The 17,793-nt window shown below is 41.7% G+C and overlaps 1 protein-coding gene across 7 annotated transcripts in view; it reads right to left on the reverse strand.

Annotated features, from left to right (window-relative positions):
- The window catches only part of STAU1 (staufen double-stranded RNA binding protein 1), a 53,535-nt gene extending 39,525 nt beyond the window's left edge, over positions 1-14,010 (reverse strand). For 6 of the 7 annotated variants that reach the window (XM_040638445.1, XM_040638446.1, XM_040638447.1 and 3 more), the window contains exons 1-2: positions 13,759-14,010; positions 3,969-4,039 (exon numbers count right to left, since the gene is read on the reverse strand). The gene's annotated coding sequence lies outside the window, so the exon portion shown is untranslated. The remainder of the gene's footprint in view (positions 1-3,968; positions 4,040-13,758) is intronic. The other variant, XM_040638448.1, reaches the window with a different exon arrangement.
- Between the last annotated feature and the right edge of the window lie 3,783 nt (positions 14,011-17,793).

Below are 17,793 nucleotides of genomic sequence, written 5' to 3' on the forward strand. Positions count from 1 at the left end.
CTGAAAACACAAAGACTTCAGCTTTCCTCAGCACCGGAAGCACCTTTAACTGTTAAGCCTGTGTCGTGAGGCTATTTGCCTCCAGCCTCCTGCCTCCAGCACAGACAGGGCTTTTGGTTTCTTTTATCTCAAGAGCTTTAGACACCAACTCAGGAAAACATGTTCATCTTATTCTCAAAACATGTTCATCTTATTCTCAAATCTTTATATTAAGATACACAAGCACTAGAACACAAAGAGAGGTGACAGGATAGAGAACCTTTTTATTTTGTTAAGACTCCTAATTCCAAGTCCCAAGTTTGGTTTGGTGACACAAAAATCTTCTCATAAAAATAGTCTGACCTTGGCTGGCAGCTTCCATTTCACAAGTGTCACATACTTTTTAATGGGTTGTGGGAAGGGGAATGTGGGCACACGAATGCTACAAAAGCATTTTTTTAAAGGTTATTTTCCATGCCCAGCATGGAGCCCAGTGTGGAGCTCAAACTCATGACCCTAAGATCAAGACCTGAGCAGAGATCAAGTCAGACGCTTAACCAAATGAGCCACCCAGGTACCCCTAAGCATTTTTAAAAATTATACATAATGTGTTAAAAAATGATCAGGCACAGGGGTGTCTGGGTGGCTCTGTCGATTGAGCGTCCGTCCAACTCTTGACTTTGGCTCAGGTCGTGATCTCGGGGTCTTGAGATCAAGCCCCATGTGGGCTCTGTGCTGGGCGTGGAGCCTGCTTGGGATTCTCTCTCTCCCTCCCCCTCTCTCGTGCGCTCTCTCTCCAGAAAAGAAAAAAAAGTGATGAGACACAAATGCAACTTCCTCACTCAGCAGTGACTGACCAAGAGTAGGCCATACTGAGTGCACCATCTCAGTGATCTGTTTAATATACAAAAAGGCGGGTTCTTCTAGAAATAGTTTACAGACCTATCTGCAAGATCTGCAAGAGTGCTTAGTCTTACTCACTTTCAACTAACAGATTGTTATATCACTGTAATATGAAACAACTACTTCAGCAATCATGGAAAAACCTCATTTTTAATATCCAGTTTGTAACTAGAGTATCACATGACTTATAATGAAGTAGCTAACTTTTACGTTCAACATATAACATTTCCCTTTGCAGTAAGTAATGTTTCCAAACGAGATATGTTAGAAAGAAAAAGAAAAAGAAGGACAAGAAAGAGAAAAAGAAAAGGCAAAGTCACCCCAATTCTGGACAAACTAAGATAGCCACAAACATTCTACCAAAAATCTCTCCCTTACAAGTCCCCCATCAAATCTTATGTAATATGGGTACTCAGACACAAGAGCACTCCAGTTCCTGGCCAGGATAAAGCATCAGTTGTATGAAGAGCAATTTCAGGATAGTATATACATTCAATATTCAACAAAAATTTATTAAGCATCTACTACATGTGAACCCTTATACGGTAAATTGAAAAAAAGCTATTTGTTAAACTTTCCCTCAAAGACACAAAAAGAGATCTTTAAGCAACCAACTATAAATCTATTAATCCATTCTCTAGGTTTTGAGAGGCTCCACTCTCAGAGAAACTTTATCAACAACAATAAAAAAGCTAAGGAATAAACCATTTTTCCTACTATAGCCTTGAAATACACCTAAAATGCCCACAGCATTCCTTAACATTCAACAGTTATTTCTAAGATCGTTTTTGCACACATCTTTCTGGTTGCAATGTGGTTTTATATTTCCTACAAATAAACTCACTCCACCCCCACAACCACCACCACATCTCCCTTCTTTCACCCCCTACCAGCACCCACCATCCTGGCTCTGATCCCCAGAACAGCAATTCATTGACTCCGAACATTATCTAAACACCCATAGGCAGGACGGTAACAAATACAGAAACATGGCAATCGCTATACTCCTACATAACCATTTCCAAATAACAACGGCAATGTCAAGCAAACAATATCCAATAGCAGGCCCACATATCAAATTACCCAATAATAAAAAGGTTCTTTAAAAGAAAGATGACCAAACTACTTAAGACAGAGGGAAAAACAAAACAAAAAGACCACTATGGGGGCGCCTGGGTGGCTCAGTCGTTAAGCTTCTGCCTTCGGCTCAGGGCGTGATCCCAGAGTCCTGGGATCGAGCCCCACATCAGGCTCCTCCGCTGGGAGCCTGCTTCTTCCTCTCCCACTCCCCCTGTCTGTGTTTCCTCTCTCGCTGGCTGTCTCTCTGTCAAATAAATAAATAAAATCTTTTTTAAAAAAAATAAAGACCGCTATGTACTTGGTGCTCAAACGAAAGACAGGACAAGTAGTCCTGAGGAGGCACAATCACTTGTAAGACAATAAAATCAGCCAAAAATAATGCCTTGAAACAACCCAGGCTGCTTGAGATCTTTGCATCCCAGTGACTGAATGTGGCCCTGTCTCACACTTGGCTCCGTGCCAAGTGGGCAACGGAGGATTTTCTTTCCACACAAATGTAACCACTGGGTGGTCCATTTAAAGAAACACTTCCTAAAAGAGAATTCATTATTAATTGTTCATCTTGGAAAAACCATCATACCAAACCATACACTAAAGTGAAAAAAACTTTACCTCTGCAGCCTAACGAGCTGCAAACCTTCCTTTCTTTTCTAGCTTTGCAACCTTATCAAGCTCCCCTCTTCCATTCCCTAGGAGGAACTCTTAAAAATAACTAAAGTCAAACATATACTATTTTTTGCAAACATCTAAGTGTCTTTTAAACCTAAACTTATAAAAACACAGAGAAATGTCTTCAACCAACCAAAATGAGTGACTACTCACGATTTGCTGGAGATTTTTCAGAGTAGCACTGTGTAACCTATTCTTCAATAAGAAGGGACTTAGTTCAACGTAGCAGTTAACTGGCTTTTCCTTTCAGAAAAGGGAAATTGTACTCTGGAGCTATGTGCCATCTACCTAGAAACACAACTGCATTTACCATCATCTTCATGCAAAACAGACCAGAGCCAAGACCCAGTTTCTAAGAAACCAGCCTTGCTGCTAAGTAGCAACCAACAACGTTAAATCTGATCAAACTTCTGAGTTGTGGCTTTCAGTTCTACTCCCAATAAGACAGCAATTATCCACCCAGTTCTTGGCAATCCACTGCCCGGTGCCTCAGTCTCCCCAAAACACTCTGTAACAGGATGTTCGGCAAAGCCTCAGCTGTAGCAACTGGAGCGCTAAAATGATGGAGAAATCCTGAGGCATGGTATGTTTGGTAACAGTTTAGTCCTTTGAAAAGAAAAGCATTAAATAAACCCAGTGTAAATCCATTCACTGAGCCTGATACAACTTCCCTGATTTCCTTATGCTTCAATTTGCTCATTCCCAAAGAAAGTTGGGTTTGACTTGTCTACTAATCACTACCTCAGTGATGGTATGATGCTGTGCGTTCAGCTCTCAGAGGGAAAGTGCTAAAGTACCAGGCGGTACTGACGCACGCAGTGTATTTTGCAGAGCCTTGATATAAACTGTAAAACCCTCAACTCTTACAAAACTTGTGGTCTAGATGATCACCAGCAGCCAGCAGTAAATGGAACTGGATTCAAAACCCTATCTCATGACAGAAAACAACGCTGGATTATTTCCACAAGTTTGAAAAGTAAGTTCTACGTAAACAGTCTGAGAAATCAAAGGCAAGCTACAAAAGCTGCTATGAGTAGGATGCTTACCAACCAAGTCGTGTCTAATCACAACGTTAGTGGCCAATTTTCACGTCTCGACATTTAAAGTACATGGCAGTGCTGGCTAAAGGGTTTTACATTCTTGCCAACAATCTTCCCTGCATTTACTTTCTAATTAAATCTCAAGAGTAAAAAGAAATTCAGGCTGCATACAATTTCTTCTGTTTCCCTAACATTACAGCCAGAAGTAAAAGTCATTTTCCACACAAGTCATTCAAGAATTCAAAAATATTACAGATTATGAACAGGCCTGAAATTACAGAGCCAAATTATGTGTACCTTAAAAAGAGGTGCTCCGGGAATAATGCTGTTTTGGTTCAGTTCTGAGAGGTTATGTGGTTAGGAAACTCCTAGAAAATAAGAAACAACAATAATTTACTAGAGTAGGTCATTTCTGACAATGAAGATATAGATATACTGCTCAAGTTTGGGGGAAACCTAAAATTTACAAGTAGGGAAGTTTCTGAAAACATGAGGTCATGGCTCGAGGCAGCACACTAGAGTCCACAGAAGACACAACTGCCTGGGAACTGGGTTGAGCACTTCGTGGAGACATGACCGTGACAGAGAGGTGAACACCTCGAAACTAATTTTAAAGAAAGAAACTGGGCATCATATACTGTCTGATCACACAAGCGTGGTTTTTAAACTTATGGGGTTTTCCCCCTTTTAACTACCAGCTAAATATTTTATTCATAAACGTCCTTACCATATGCTTGGTCATGCAAATACAGCCGCATAGGAAAACTTACAAAAACGCACTTTGTACATAAACATTCTGATATTAAATTGCAAAATACAAAAAGCACATTACCTCTAGTAAATCCAAACCATAATCACTCTTTAGAACTGGATTTCAGGCGACATAAGAGTTTAATTCTCAAACTCTCAGATCTGATTTATCTAAAGGCATCTTCCTTTTTAAAGGGTAGTACAGGTGATCCTTGAACAACGCGGGAGTTAGGGGTGCTGACCCCCCACCCCACACAGTTGAAAATCGACGTATAACTTTTCACTCCCCAAAGACTTAATCACTTATAGCCAAGATGGTAACCGGAAGCCTTACCGATAACATAAACAGTTGATTAACACATATTTTATATGTTATATTGTATTATATACAGTATTCTTCCAATAAAGCTAGAGAAAAGAAGATATTAACAAAATCATAAAGAGAAAATACATATACAATACTGTACTGTATTTATTTTAAAAATCCACATATAAATGGACACATGCAGGTCAAACCTGTGTTGTTCACAGGTCAACTGTAGTCAGCAACAAAGACGATTCCTTACCTTGAGATGCCTTTTGCATTTTTACAACATAATTTCACTCATTTCAATTTCTCACTGCTACTGTGAGTTAACAGAAGATAAAAGTAGCTGTTCACTGTCCAAACAATTTCAGAAATAAAACAATAAACTCTAATTTGTTTTACGATATTTTAAACAACTCAAGTTCTTTTCATAGCTAGTATGTTATACCAGTAACTTTCCAATCTAGAGGCCTGTTACTCCATAATCTCACCCATTCACAAGACTAGCATAAATGGAAACTGGAAAAGGCCTCTGAGCAGCCCACAGACATTTCTCAGACGACCTAGGAGAGCTCATGCCTTCTACTCCTGGGGGCTTCCCTCAATTCAAGTCCATCTGTACTGAACGATTATGGTTAGGTTTGGGTATCTACGTTTTTTTAGCCCAACCCAGGAGTTTAAAAATTTTTAATACAATAAATAAATAAATAAGAATGGAAAAAGGAAGCTGCTACAGCCAGACAATGACAACGGTAAGAAACAACCACCAACAACTTTACACCAAAGGGGAAAGGACGAGGGGGGAGAAATACAGCAGCTTGTAACCATCTGGATTTCAGATATCTTCACACAAGACAAGGATAGCTGACACTCACGTACACATTCACACTTCTGTGACCAAACGCAGTTTTTGAGATCCTCCAACCATTTTCAAAATGATCATCTGAAACTGTCATGATTACTACCAGTGTAACTATATAGCACTTACTTTCTCCAAGCAGTGGTAGAGAAGACAGACTGGGGGTTAAGCCCAACTCCCTTCCTTTCCCACTCAAAACATATTAGAACGCAAATGAACGGATTACATTCATTGCTTTATTCACTCAACAAATAATTAGTGAACACCTACTACTTGCAGGCAGTATTTTAGACACTGGGGAGAAGGGAGTTCATAAATAAGATACAGTCCCTGTCCTTGTGGAATTCACATTGGTACAAGAATAACCCTGAACCTAACACAAATTTAAGTAAATAATTCACAGTGGCATTTTAACTCGTAGGATAAGGGCAAACCAGCTAGCACAGGGCTGTCTGGTTATGGTGGAGGAAAGTCTTGGCTGGAGATCCAAGTTTGGGTCCAACTCTGGTGCTGAGCTGAATAATACATGCTTCATTTAATATGTTAAGAGGCTTCAACCTTATTATATTAAATGGGGTTACCACCACCAACTGCATATGATTAATAAAATAATAACTGTACTCCTTGGATGGATTAGCTGGTAATACAGGTGAAATGATTGTAAAGTATGACATTCCATACCAAACTTAGCTGTTAAACGTCACTTTCTTAGGGTACACTGTAACTGATACTATAAAACGACGTTTAAGTCATGTTCGAAACACACTATTTAAGAAAGAAACAAAAACAGCAAAATTAGAAAGAACTTTATCCAAAAAAAATTTTTTTACTTTATTCTTTTTTTTATGTTTGGTGCTTAAGTAGGTAAATTCTGTTAACAGGGAAATCAGTACCCAGCAGTAATCATACTCCAAATGTTCCAGACGATAAAGGTTCACTATACTCCAAACAAAAAGGGAATTTATTTACCTAACTCTATTTGACTGTCATCTAGGTGAAGGGTCATAGAGCTTCAATGAGCAGGTTGGTTAAATTGTGCAACAAAGAACATAAGCCTCCAGGCATAATCAGACTTATCATTACATATAAATTATCTTCTTTCTGACAGAGGAAAGGACTGCCTAGCATTTTGTACAAAATCACAATGGCATCAGCAGACAATGGCCCTGTTTGTATCAGGGTGGAATCTGCAAGAGTAGAAAATTCATGCCTCAGTTAATTTTAATCTATAGAAAGCATGGACTTCAAAAAGCAAAACTGTGAGAGAATCAGACAAGATCTAGTTAGATCAAAAAGCTCGTGCCTGAAGGGAGCCAATATAGACAATTTAAGAAGCAGCATGTGCTCACTTCATCCCCAGAAAAGACACATTTCTGACACCTTTTCATGATTAATGAGATACATGTATGTCATTACAGACTACACGGTCACCTCAGTTGAGGTTGAAACAGAATGGAAACTCACACACTATCTCATGAAAACCCCAAATCCAATGGGCAGGTTTAATTTCACTGATCTAGCTTTTTAAAACTAGCCATTAAGAGAGGACTACTGCCTGGGTGGAGAACCAAAGAGGCTTCCTATTCAGGAGATCATTGATTCAAAGAAAGTAAAGATGAAACTATTCAGGAGGCAGTTTAATACCAAACAGAAAGTTACATGAAATATTTCCAATACCATCAGCAAGGAAACGGATGTTAGACATGGCAAAGAGGGCAACAACTACGGAGCCCTATAAAGTTAACTGGAAGTTTAGTTAATGCATATCCAATAAAGTGGAAAATTATAATTCTAAAGAAACTAATTTTCTTAGCAACAACCTTGTCTATAGTTCATAAATCATTTTTCATGAACGTCATGAAGGATTACAGCAATAATTTAGCGGAGAGCCTCCTACAACACACAGGTTAATGAAATATCCTCCTCCCCATTTATTTCTAAATAAATTCCCCCCACCCCACAAACCTCTGAATCAACCTACAAGTTTTAGGTTAATGTGGCTGTAGCAATCTATCACAACAAACAAAAGTACACCGTAAGTCTATTTCAAGGGAATGATGAATAGAGTTCATTTTAAAAACTAAGTATTACTGAAACAGACTTTTCTTTTTTTTTTTAAGATTTTATTTATTTATTTGACAGAGAGAGACAGCCAGTGAGAGAGGGAACACAAGCAGGGGGAGTGGGAGAGGAAGAAGCAGGCTTCCAGTGGAGGAGCCTGATGTGGGGCTCGACCCCAGAACGCCAGGATCACGCCCTGAGCCGAAGGCAGACGCTTAACAACTGAGCCACCCAGGCGCCCCTGAAACAGACTTTTCTAAATAAATTCTAAATAAACAGACTAAGTATTACTGATTCTAATTAACAGACTAAGTATTACTTTTCTAATAAATTCTTCTAAATTCTAATAAATTTTTCTAAATAAATTTTAATAAACAGACTATGTATTACTGAAACAGACTTTTCTAAACAAATTCCCCCCACCCCACAATACCAAATTGGTATTTTTTCCAATTGGCCTTTTTTCCAAATTGGTCTGAAGTTCTAGTGAACGAAAAATCATCCTAGCTATGGTGAAGCACTGGTGACACACAGAAAAAAACCGCCCTAAACAAAAAGCACCCGAGCATAATTAGAGACAAAGTGTGGTTCAGTAGAAAGAGCTCAGGACCCCACTCCAGTTACCTGGCCTCCCAGACAGGCCTCAGCCACTACGAACTGACGTCTGCAAAGACATTTTCCAGTATCAGAAATACAACATAAAGCGTCTACTTCAACTCTTAGCACCAAGGAAGAGCTCTCTGAACAGCAGCTTGTACATCATTAGATAAATTCAATCTGACCCTTCAGATTCCTTTCCTGCATCAAGTAACCCTCACCCTGTAATCCTAACCTACCCAGCACATGGTTAAGAGCTCAATAAATAGTAGCAAGTATTATTATCCGGCAAATTTACTAATCCTGGCCTCAGCCACATAAACATCTATAAATATAAACTTATAGATACACACCACTTGTAAAAAACATTTTAAATGGGAACAGAGAACAAGCTGACTAAAATCAACCCACTCACTGGGCAACCAGATCTAAAGCTACATCAAATATAGAGACAATCTCATGAACAATCCTTTTCATTGAGGCAAAGACCCCAGGGCACTTAAATTTGTTTTAGATTTTGTAGTCTGGTAGACATAACAAAAATCTTCTAGAACAATTATGATCTCCGTATCATATTATAATAAAATAGCCTGGTTTGCTTCATTACTGTTATAAACTCACAAAGTCATCACACTTCTCCCCCAAATTAGATTCCACATTAAACAGAAGCAGATGGGCTACAAATTTAATATTCAGAAGACTAATTTTTAATCGAAAGCAAATACTTTCTTGGATAGATTTTCTTACTTTTGCTTTCAGTAAATATACTTTGAAGAAGCCCCTTGAATATACTCCTTTAACAAATAAATGAACATGTGTAATTCCAGAAAACATAAAATTAAGTTTGCAGAAAATTTGTTTCTACCTCCTCTTATCTGGTGACAAAAATCACTTTTACATCAACCTTATTCACTACTATGGGAATAAACATACTTAAAAAATTAAGCTCTTTGCAGTAATTTCCCCATTTTACCATTTTTTAAATAATAAGTAATTTTCTTTGGTAAGGTTTTCTACTTCAGAGCATTAAACTGTCAGCAAAACAGATCTCCAAGCCATCCATCTAGTACTATTTGTTAAGATCAACACAGCTGTATATTTGTAATCCTATTATCTCCCTAGTAGGTGAGAACAAAGGATTTGGCTAATATTACTCAAGCTTTGTAATACCTGATTTATACATAAGCACACCTTGTTGCAAAAATTCATTAAACATTTCTTCAAAAAAAACAAAAAGTTCTGGAGTCAAAGCAAAACTGGAAACAAAAATCAACAAAGCCCTTGGCTTTTAAAGGTCTAGAAACACCTTACAGAGCTGCCTCAATTTAAAATTCACCATGGTCGCTATGTATGCTCAAGTATTTAGTGTGCTGATGCTGCAATTTATTTTGAAATGTACTGAAAAATAAAATGGATTAATGAATTCGAAGAGACAGACAAACAGAACAGACGAGATAAAACGGAGTCAAATGTCAATGGCAGAAAGCAGGTGGTAGATACAGAGGCATAGAGTAAAATTCTTTTAACTTTGTTTTATGTTTGAAAGTTTTCATAATAAAAGGTTGGGGAAAAATAAGGATAGCGAATAACATGTCTTCTAGTTCAATCTCTAACTCGTAAATGATACTTTTTGGAACAGCATAAATGCTAAACCTTGATTTTAATGAGGTTTTATTTAAGGAAAAGCTCATCTAGAAATTTCACCAGAAGCATGTTAGCTACAAAGGTCTCTTTCACCAAAAGTTTACAATTTAAAACAACCTGTTATAGGTTTAGTGTGAAACAAAATCTGTCATAAAATTCTCTAAACATTTCTGAACACTCCAGAATCCCATTCTGAGAGAGAGAGAAAGCAACCTCAAAAGCTCTCATTTAAGGGGAAAGAATTTACATTTCCCCAAACTGAGCAATTCTGTGCCACCAAATATGACAGCGAGTAAGACGATCCAGTGTGGAGGCTCATAAAAACAAGGTCCCTGGGGCGCCTGGGTGGCTCAGTCGTTAAGTGTCTGCCTTTGGCTCAGGGCGTGATCCCAGGGTCCTGGGATCGAGCCCCACATCGGGCTTCTCCGATGGGAGCCTGCTTCTTCCTCTCCCACTCCCCCTGCCTGTGTTCCCTCTCTCGCTGGCTGTCTCTCTCTCTGTCAAATAAATAAATAAAATCTTTAAAAAAAAAAAAAAAAAGAAAAGGGTCCCTGGAACTGCCTTATGACATCCAACGAAAAGATGCCTTTTTCATTAAAGTCTGATTTTTATGCTGGTGAATTCCACTCTCACTCCATCCAGTAAAAGGGCAAGAGAGAAAGCTGCCCTGCAAGCTGAGAGCCGCTCTGTGCCTCCTGTATTAAATATCTTCATTGTCTTACTGAGGGGAGACTGGATGAAGCAGCACAGCATAGGCCAACATTTAACGATTACACTCAGAATTATGTTAATGGATAAGACTTCAGAAATGAGGGGGGAAAGTTCTATGAGTCATACTCATCTCTAAACTTAAAATAATCTGTATATAAATGGGTTTTCTGGCTGAATCTTAAAAGAGAGCAATTTAGTCTGAACAAACTGTATTTATGGTAACAATTCCAAATACTTAAAAAAGTTTGACTTTAAGCCTCCTGGGAAGCACTAAGCATTTTTTTAAATAAAGCACATTTTGTGCCCCTTCTTAGATAACAGATCTTTTTTTTCTAATTTTAAGAGGTATGCACATCCCTCTCCATCTCCCAGACTGTAATAACTAAAACATAACATACGTTTTCACTACACCTGATCAAGTGCAAAGTAAACCTACATAACTGAAATTACAATAATCTAAAAGCAAATTACAACTGCCAAAAAGCTGTGAACGGTCCATGACCAGAAATCTAAAAATTAAGTAACAATGACAAATGTAATACTCCTGTCAACTTTAATTTTAGGAGGATTCTCTTTTTAGACAAGAAAAAAAAAACATGAGCATCTAGGCTCTGAAATTCATTCATACTTACTAAAAATAATTCCACAACAGAGTTTCGCAATCAAATACCCTTTGCTTAATTCTTAACCTAACGTGATAGCGGCATATTTACACAACTACTGTAAAGAAACTTTGAAAATTTCATTATGAATTATTAACTGTAGGTTAACTTTGACACAAAGTTATTCTCCATTATAAGTGGTTTAACAGGTAGGTCTCCACCAAAACAGGTTTAGGGTTATCTGTATTTCTGATTGCTTTTCAGTTATAGCCACTAACCGCTCAAGAACTGTTGCTTTTGTACACAAAACAAAGCAAGGCAGTATTTTGGACATGACTGAGTGGGATAAGCACTGAACCAAGAGCTAATTTGGCTGCTCATTTTTTTCTGCTGTATAGTAATCGTGTAAACAGAGATGAGAAGACCAATAAATACAATGAGAACTGTGATTCCACTAAAAGTAAATTTTGTGACAGATTAACAGTCTGGGACAATCTTGTAAAATTATAGGATGTTTAGGATTTGTTTCGAAATAACCCAGTTTGGAGGAGGAGGTACTTCATGAAACAAGATGACCTTGGCTACAAGTTAATTATTGTCAGAGTAAGTGACCGATACACGGGGGTTCTCTACAGTTATCCAATTTTTGCATGTTTTCCATAATAAAGTTTTTAAAAAAGGTTATAGACTGCAATATTAAAACATCCTTTCCCCAACACTACAATTTCCAAGGTGGCAGAAGACATGCGTGTTGTACAACTATTTCTTAGGTGTTTTTGAAGAGTCAGCCAAACAAAGATTTTAAAGCTAGAAATGTCGGCAAGACTGTCAGAAAATTACAGGAAAATGCCAAAAACCGGGGAGCCACTTTACATTACATGTTACTGAGAGACAGGTGTAAATCAAAACAGCTTTAAATTCAGTAAAGAAATTTACTACCTAAAACAACCCTAGGACACAGGAGGATCATTCGGTTGAGCGAACACACACACACTACTTTTTTGTAAATTTGAACCTCCATGAGTTGCATTTCCTTAAGGAAAGGTACACATACACAACTAAGTAAAGAATTAAAAGAAACTCAGTATCTTTAAATAAAGTTGCTGTTTTAAAAATCCCACCTGTCACCAGGAGGGCCGAAACTGCTCCCTCTACAATCCAACTGTATTTTTAGTTTTTACTTCAACAAGCAGCAATGTAATTTATATTTGGTAAGCACACTGATTCCTGAAAGGCCAAGATCAATCAAAAACCCGGATTAACTCTCTTTCCACCACCCTCTAAACAATTAAAGCGACAAGCAGAAGGGAAGAGTGACCTTAAAAACGTCCCCACAGCCAGAGAACAGAGGCAGAACAGACTGAAGCACACATCTTCGCCGGAACAGAAGAAAACTTCCACATAAGCAATACTGCAACACGGAGGTGGGGCAAGGGCTTAAAAGGAAAGTCGGCCAACAGGGACGGAGGGAATAAAAGCAAAGCTGCAGTGAAAAAAAGTTAGAAGTTAGAGATGTAGCGCAAGAAAGGACAGACATATTTTTTGCAACTTCATACACCGCCCCCCCCACAAAGCCTGACACAGAGCAAGCGCTCCAGAAAGGTTTGCTGAACTCAAGGAAAGCTGCTGCCAGCAACTTTCCCAGAAATGAAATAACAACAAGAAGCCGGATGATGGCAGAAAAATGGACAGGTTGCTCATACTGAGGGAGCTGGTGAAAATCTTGTAGCTGGCTCAGCGGAGGGAGATGGAAATAACAGCATCTTTTACAGACTGCCTACTTCCAGAGTGTCCCAATTAAACGTACGCCCCTTTCAGATGTTAACAACCCAAAACAAAGCCCCGGCGCCGGCGGTGGGCACGTTAAACATTTCTGCCTCAAAGAAAACCCAAATGGGTAGGTAGGTCAACTTCTAGCCCACTTTGCCCATTAAGCTATACCTTAATATCATGCTAATAAATTATGCAGACGGTTTATTGGGACACGCTGTGGGTCTGGCACTCTGATAAGCGCTTCACACGCCCCATTTCACGGAACCTTAACAGCCTGAAGAGGCAGGAACCGCATTAGCCCCCTTTTCCAACCAAGACACAAAGAGTTTAAGTGACTTGCTTAAGGGAGTAGAGCTGGGATTTGTACCCGTGCTGGACACCTGGGCTGTACTCGTAACCACTACGCTCCAGATCCGGCTGCGGAGATTTAGACGCTCTGGGTCTCAGGGACTTGAAGCGGGGACCCCCACCCCACCCCCCGCCCCAGGAATAACTTCGGCATCCCCGCGCACGAGGAGGAATTAGGAAAGGCGGCGTGGCACCTGTTTCTGGCCCCAGCAAGGGGTGGAGGAGCTGGAGCGCCTGGGGTCCAGGCCGCGGGGCGCCCCGAGGCGGGGAGGACCCGCCTCCTCCGGGCAGGCCCCGCGGGCGGGACAGAGGCCCGGGGAAGAAGGCCAGGCGCGCGGGCCCGCCGAGGCCTAGGCCCCACCCGCCGCCCCCCTCCCCGCCGCCGCGGCCGCGGCGCCCGCGCGGGCCCCGCCAGGCCCGGCCCGGCCGCCTCACCTGGCTGCTGCCCCGAGCTCGTCCCCCGGCCGGCGGTCCTGGGCGGCGGCGGCGGCGGGGGCGGCGAGAAAGGGAAGGAGGAAGGAAGAAGGGAGAGGAGGAAGGGAACGGCAGAGGGAAGAGGCGGAGTGGCCGCTGAGGAGGCGGGCGCCGCCGGGCCGGGGGGTCAGAGGAAGGGGGAACCCGAGCCAGACGCGGCGGCCGCCGGCGCAAACGCTGAAGAGCCGCTCCGGCGCCCGCAGCCCGGCAGGAAGTGACGGGGGAGGGGCCTGCGCCCGCCCCCGGCCCCCGCCCGCCTCCATGCCCGGCCCCACCCCCCACCCGCTGCCTGAACCACAAGTCCCAGCGGGCGCTGCGACGGCGCCTGCTCTCGCAAGGCACTCCGGGAGCCTGGCGGGCTGGGGCCTGGTCTGGCCTGGGTCGCGGCGGCCCGCCCTGACTCCCGGGGCAAGCTGGGAGTTGTAGTTCTGCTGGGAGTGGAGGGCGGCCCTGGGACCCGCAATGAGGCTGGGCCGGCCTTCTTAACGCCGCCCCCTCCCTTCGTTCTTCCCGTTTTCGTCTCTGCCCTTCCTTTTCTCCCGCCTCCGTGCCTTCTTTCGCTCCTTCCCTTAGTTTCTCCTTCCGTAAATGTTTATTAAACGCCCGCTGTGTGCAAGGTACTGCTGCAAGAGTTGAGGATATAGAAGTGAACAAAAATCCCTGCCCTCATAGAGCTTACGTTCTAGTGAGGTGAAGCACATAATAAATAAAATCAGTAATTTTTATAGTCAGTTAAAGGGCAAGAAGTGCCAGATTGCTATTGCTTTCTCGCAGTTCTGGATAAATTAAGTGGTGTTAGCAGCAAACTTATAGGGGGGTGTGGGTTAATGGTGGGGAATTTTGGACCTCTAGAATCACACTCAGCAAAGATAATGCGGGCATTGTGAGAGGTCCAGGAAACAGTGAGGGGAAGAGCTACAGATGCCCAGGCGTCCTCTTTCTGAGACTACTTCGCCACTATTTAAAAATGGTTATTTTCTCCCTCTGCCTGTCTTTCTCAGTATCTTTCAATCTAGCCATTGCTCAATCTCTCTTGACAAGGCAATGTAGTTTAATTTGCATAAATTCATGATACGAGGTCTTGTGGCTGAAGGGGCCTCTCCAAACGGCTTTGGGACCTTGCCCCCAGCCCAGAGGACACTTTTCTCTAGACCAGGCCTCCTTACTCTGCTTCTTGTAAAATGCAAGGAGATTGAATTTCAGGACATCAAAAACAGTCAAAGGACTTTCACTGTCCAGTTAGTGCCAGTCCAAGACAGTGGTAAGCAACAGATATCGTCCAGCCCTCTGCTAAAGCAGAATTGTTTTCTCTAAGTCCTAAGCAGTCTGGATCCCACAGCTCACTTGGGTAAAGGAGCAGACACAGAGGGGTTTCTCCAAACTCAAAGCTGAGGTCCCTGCACAATCAGACAATCTCTTCAAAAGTGTAAAGGTAGAAGGGGATATTCTGACCCATTTTACTATCACCTGTGGGGACCCACGTGATGGGCAGATGACTTCCAGTATCAACTTATTTCCCTCCTTCCATATATTGAGGGGGGAGATCCCTCTATGTTTTTCCCCCTAATCTCAATTTTGGATTTTATTCCACGATTTGGATCCTGATACAGCTAGGCCTCACTTTCCCCCTTAGTTAAATAGGAACAATTTCCTATCTTACCCAGTGGACATGAGAATCAGTATAGCTTGACACCTTGTCTCATCTTCCCTATCTTAAGAGTGATAGGACTCTGTTTAGAGTTGTGAAGTTCTAAGTGTGCTGTTGTGAGCAGCCTAAGCCACGATGCTCGTGACCAATCACGTGTCATTCCAGGGATCACGTGAGTTAGGGTACTGCCTCCCCCTTCCTCCCCTCAAACCCTAGCAATCACTGATCTTTTTACCAACTCCATATTTTTGCCTTTCCCAGAAATGTCGTATAGTTGGACTCGTGCAGTCTGTAGCCTTTTCAGATTGGCTTCTTCCACTTAGTAATGTGCGAAGTTTCCTCCATGTTTTTTCACAGCTTGATACCTCTTTTCCCACTTTTTAATAGATACATAGATAACACGAAGTGTAATTTTTAGATAAAAATAAACCTCTCACGGGGTTTTTATGTGATTGCATGTTACCATTCCTTATTATAAATGCATATAATTTGCCTTCTAGGAAGGAATACAGAGAATTTAGTGTAATTTACTTAATGGTCACAGTTTCTTATTTCCACCTTCATCTCTAAGAAAAATAAATAATTCCTTTATTATTTCGCAAGGGTCAAGAAGTCTGCAGGCCCTTAGAAGAGAATTTAACTCACAGTACAAGAGAGAAAACAAATCTAAGTGACCCCCTCCTGACCCCAGCCAGCCCCACAGCTAACCTATGCCTCAGCTAAATACAATTCCTTGATTACACAAAGTGAGTTGTCATTCTCAAAAAAACGAGGAGTGTTGAGAACAGCCCTGGGGTCAAGTGGCTGGGGACCACCTGAACCTGAAGGGGTCATATGTATTGTCTGACCAATCTGTAGCCCTGTGCTTCATCTGTGCTCACCTGATGGAAAAACAAAAACAATCCCCCCCCAAAAAAACCCCAAGGAGTATTAAATCTTCAGCTTGCTGTTGTTTCTCCTCCTTTTTCTTTCATCTGTGTTTTAGTTTTAATTAGTTGCTACCATTCTTTTTTTTTTTAAAGATTTTATTTATTCATTTGACAGAGATAGAGACAGCCAGCGAGAGAGGGAACACAAGCAGGGGGAGTGGGAGAGGAAAAAGCAGGCTCATAGCGGAGGAGCCTGATGTGGGGCTCGATCCCATAACGCCGGGATCACGCCCTGAGCCGAAGGCAGACGCTTAACTGCTGTGCCACCCAGGCGCCCCTAGTTGCTACCATTCTAACACTTACATAATAATCTGGGTTTGGGGGCTGCCTGGGTGGCTCAGTCAGTTAAGCACCTACCTTCTGCTCAGGTCATGATTTCAGGGTCCTAGGATAGAGTCCCGCGTCAGGCTCCCTGCTCAGCAGGGAGCCTGCTTCTCCCTCTACCTACTACTGCCCCTGCTTGTGTGCTCTCTCTCAAATATAATTTGAGAATTATATTTTGAGAAAATATATTTGAGAAAATATTTGAGAAAAAAATAATAAAATAAAATAAAAAATAATAGTAATAATAATCTGGGTTTTTATCATCTCTTTAAAAATGAGGCAGATTTGGCTGTATAGAGCCTGTGCAGAGTGGCAGCTACACCCTACAGGAGGGCACATTCTTGTCATGTCACTGCAGCCCCCACCCTACCCATGTCTCTCGTTTATGTTATTTTCCTGTTCCTGTTGACATTTAAGTTTGCCATGCCTGGCCTACTGTGTAACTGCATGCTTTTCTGTGGAGCTGAAGACTTGTCAGGAGGACAGACCCTGGTCAAAGAAAGAATCTCCAAGTGCAACTGTGATGAGTACAGGAAAGAAAAGTCCATGGTATCATGAAGGCGCTACGAACCCAGGTTTCAGGGTTTAGGGACAGTGCATGCTGAAGCACTGTAGTAGCTCCAGCAGAGATCTGAAGGATATGTCCAGGGTAACTAGGCAAAAGGGGTGCAGGAAGGGTTCCAAGTAGGAGGAAAAGATGTACAAAACCATGTGGCCAGATGCTAGTTACTATTGCTACAAAACAAATCACATTTACAAATGCAGTGGCTTAAGAGAACAGTGATCATTGTATCATCTCTCGTAGATCTACGGGTCGGGAATTTGGAAAGAGTTTGGCTAGGCTCTTTAACTTGGGTTTCTTTTTTTTTTTTTTTTTTTTAAAGATTTTATTTATTTATTCGACAGAGATAGAGACAGCCAGCGAGAGAGGGAACACAAGCAGGGGGAGTGGGAGAGGAAGAAGCAGGCTCACAGCAGAGGAGCCTGACGTGGGGCTCGATCCCACAACGCCAGGATCACGCCCTGAGCCGAAGGCAGACGCCCAACCGCTGTGCCACCCAGGCGCCCCTTAACTTGGGTTTCTAATGTAAAGTT

The sequence above is a fragment of the Ursus maritimus genome, unplaced genomic scaffold, assembly GCF_017311325.1.
Source record: "Ursus maritimus isolate PB19 unplaced genomic scaffold, ASM1731132v1 scaffold_22, whole genome shotgun sequence".
In the NCBI taxonomy this organism is placed as follows: Eukaryota; Metazoa; Chordata; class Mammalia; order Carnivora; family Ursidae; genus Ursus; species Ursus maritimus.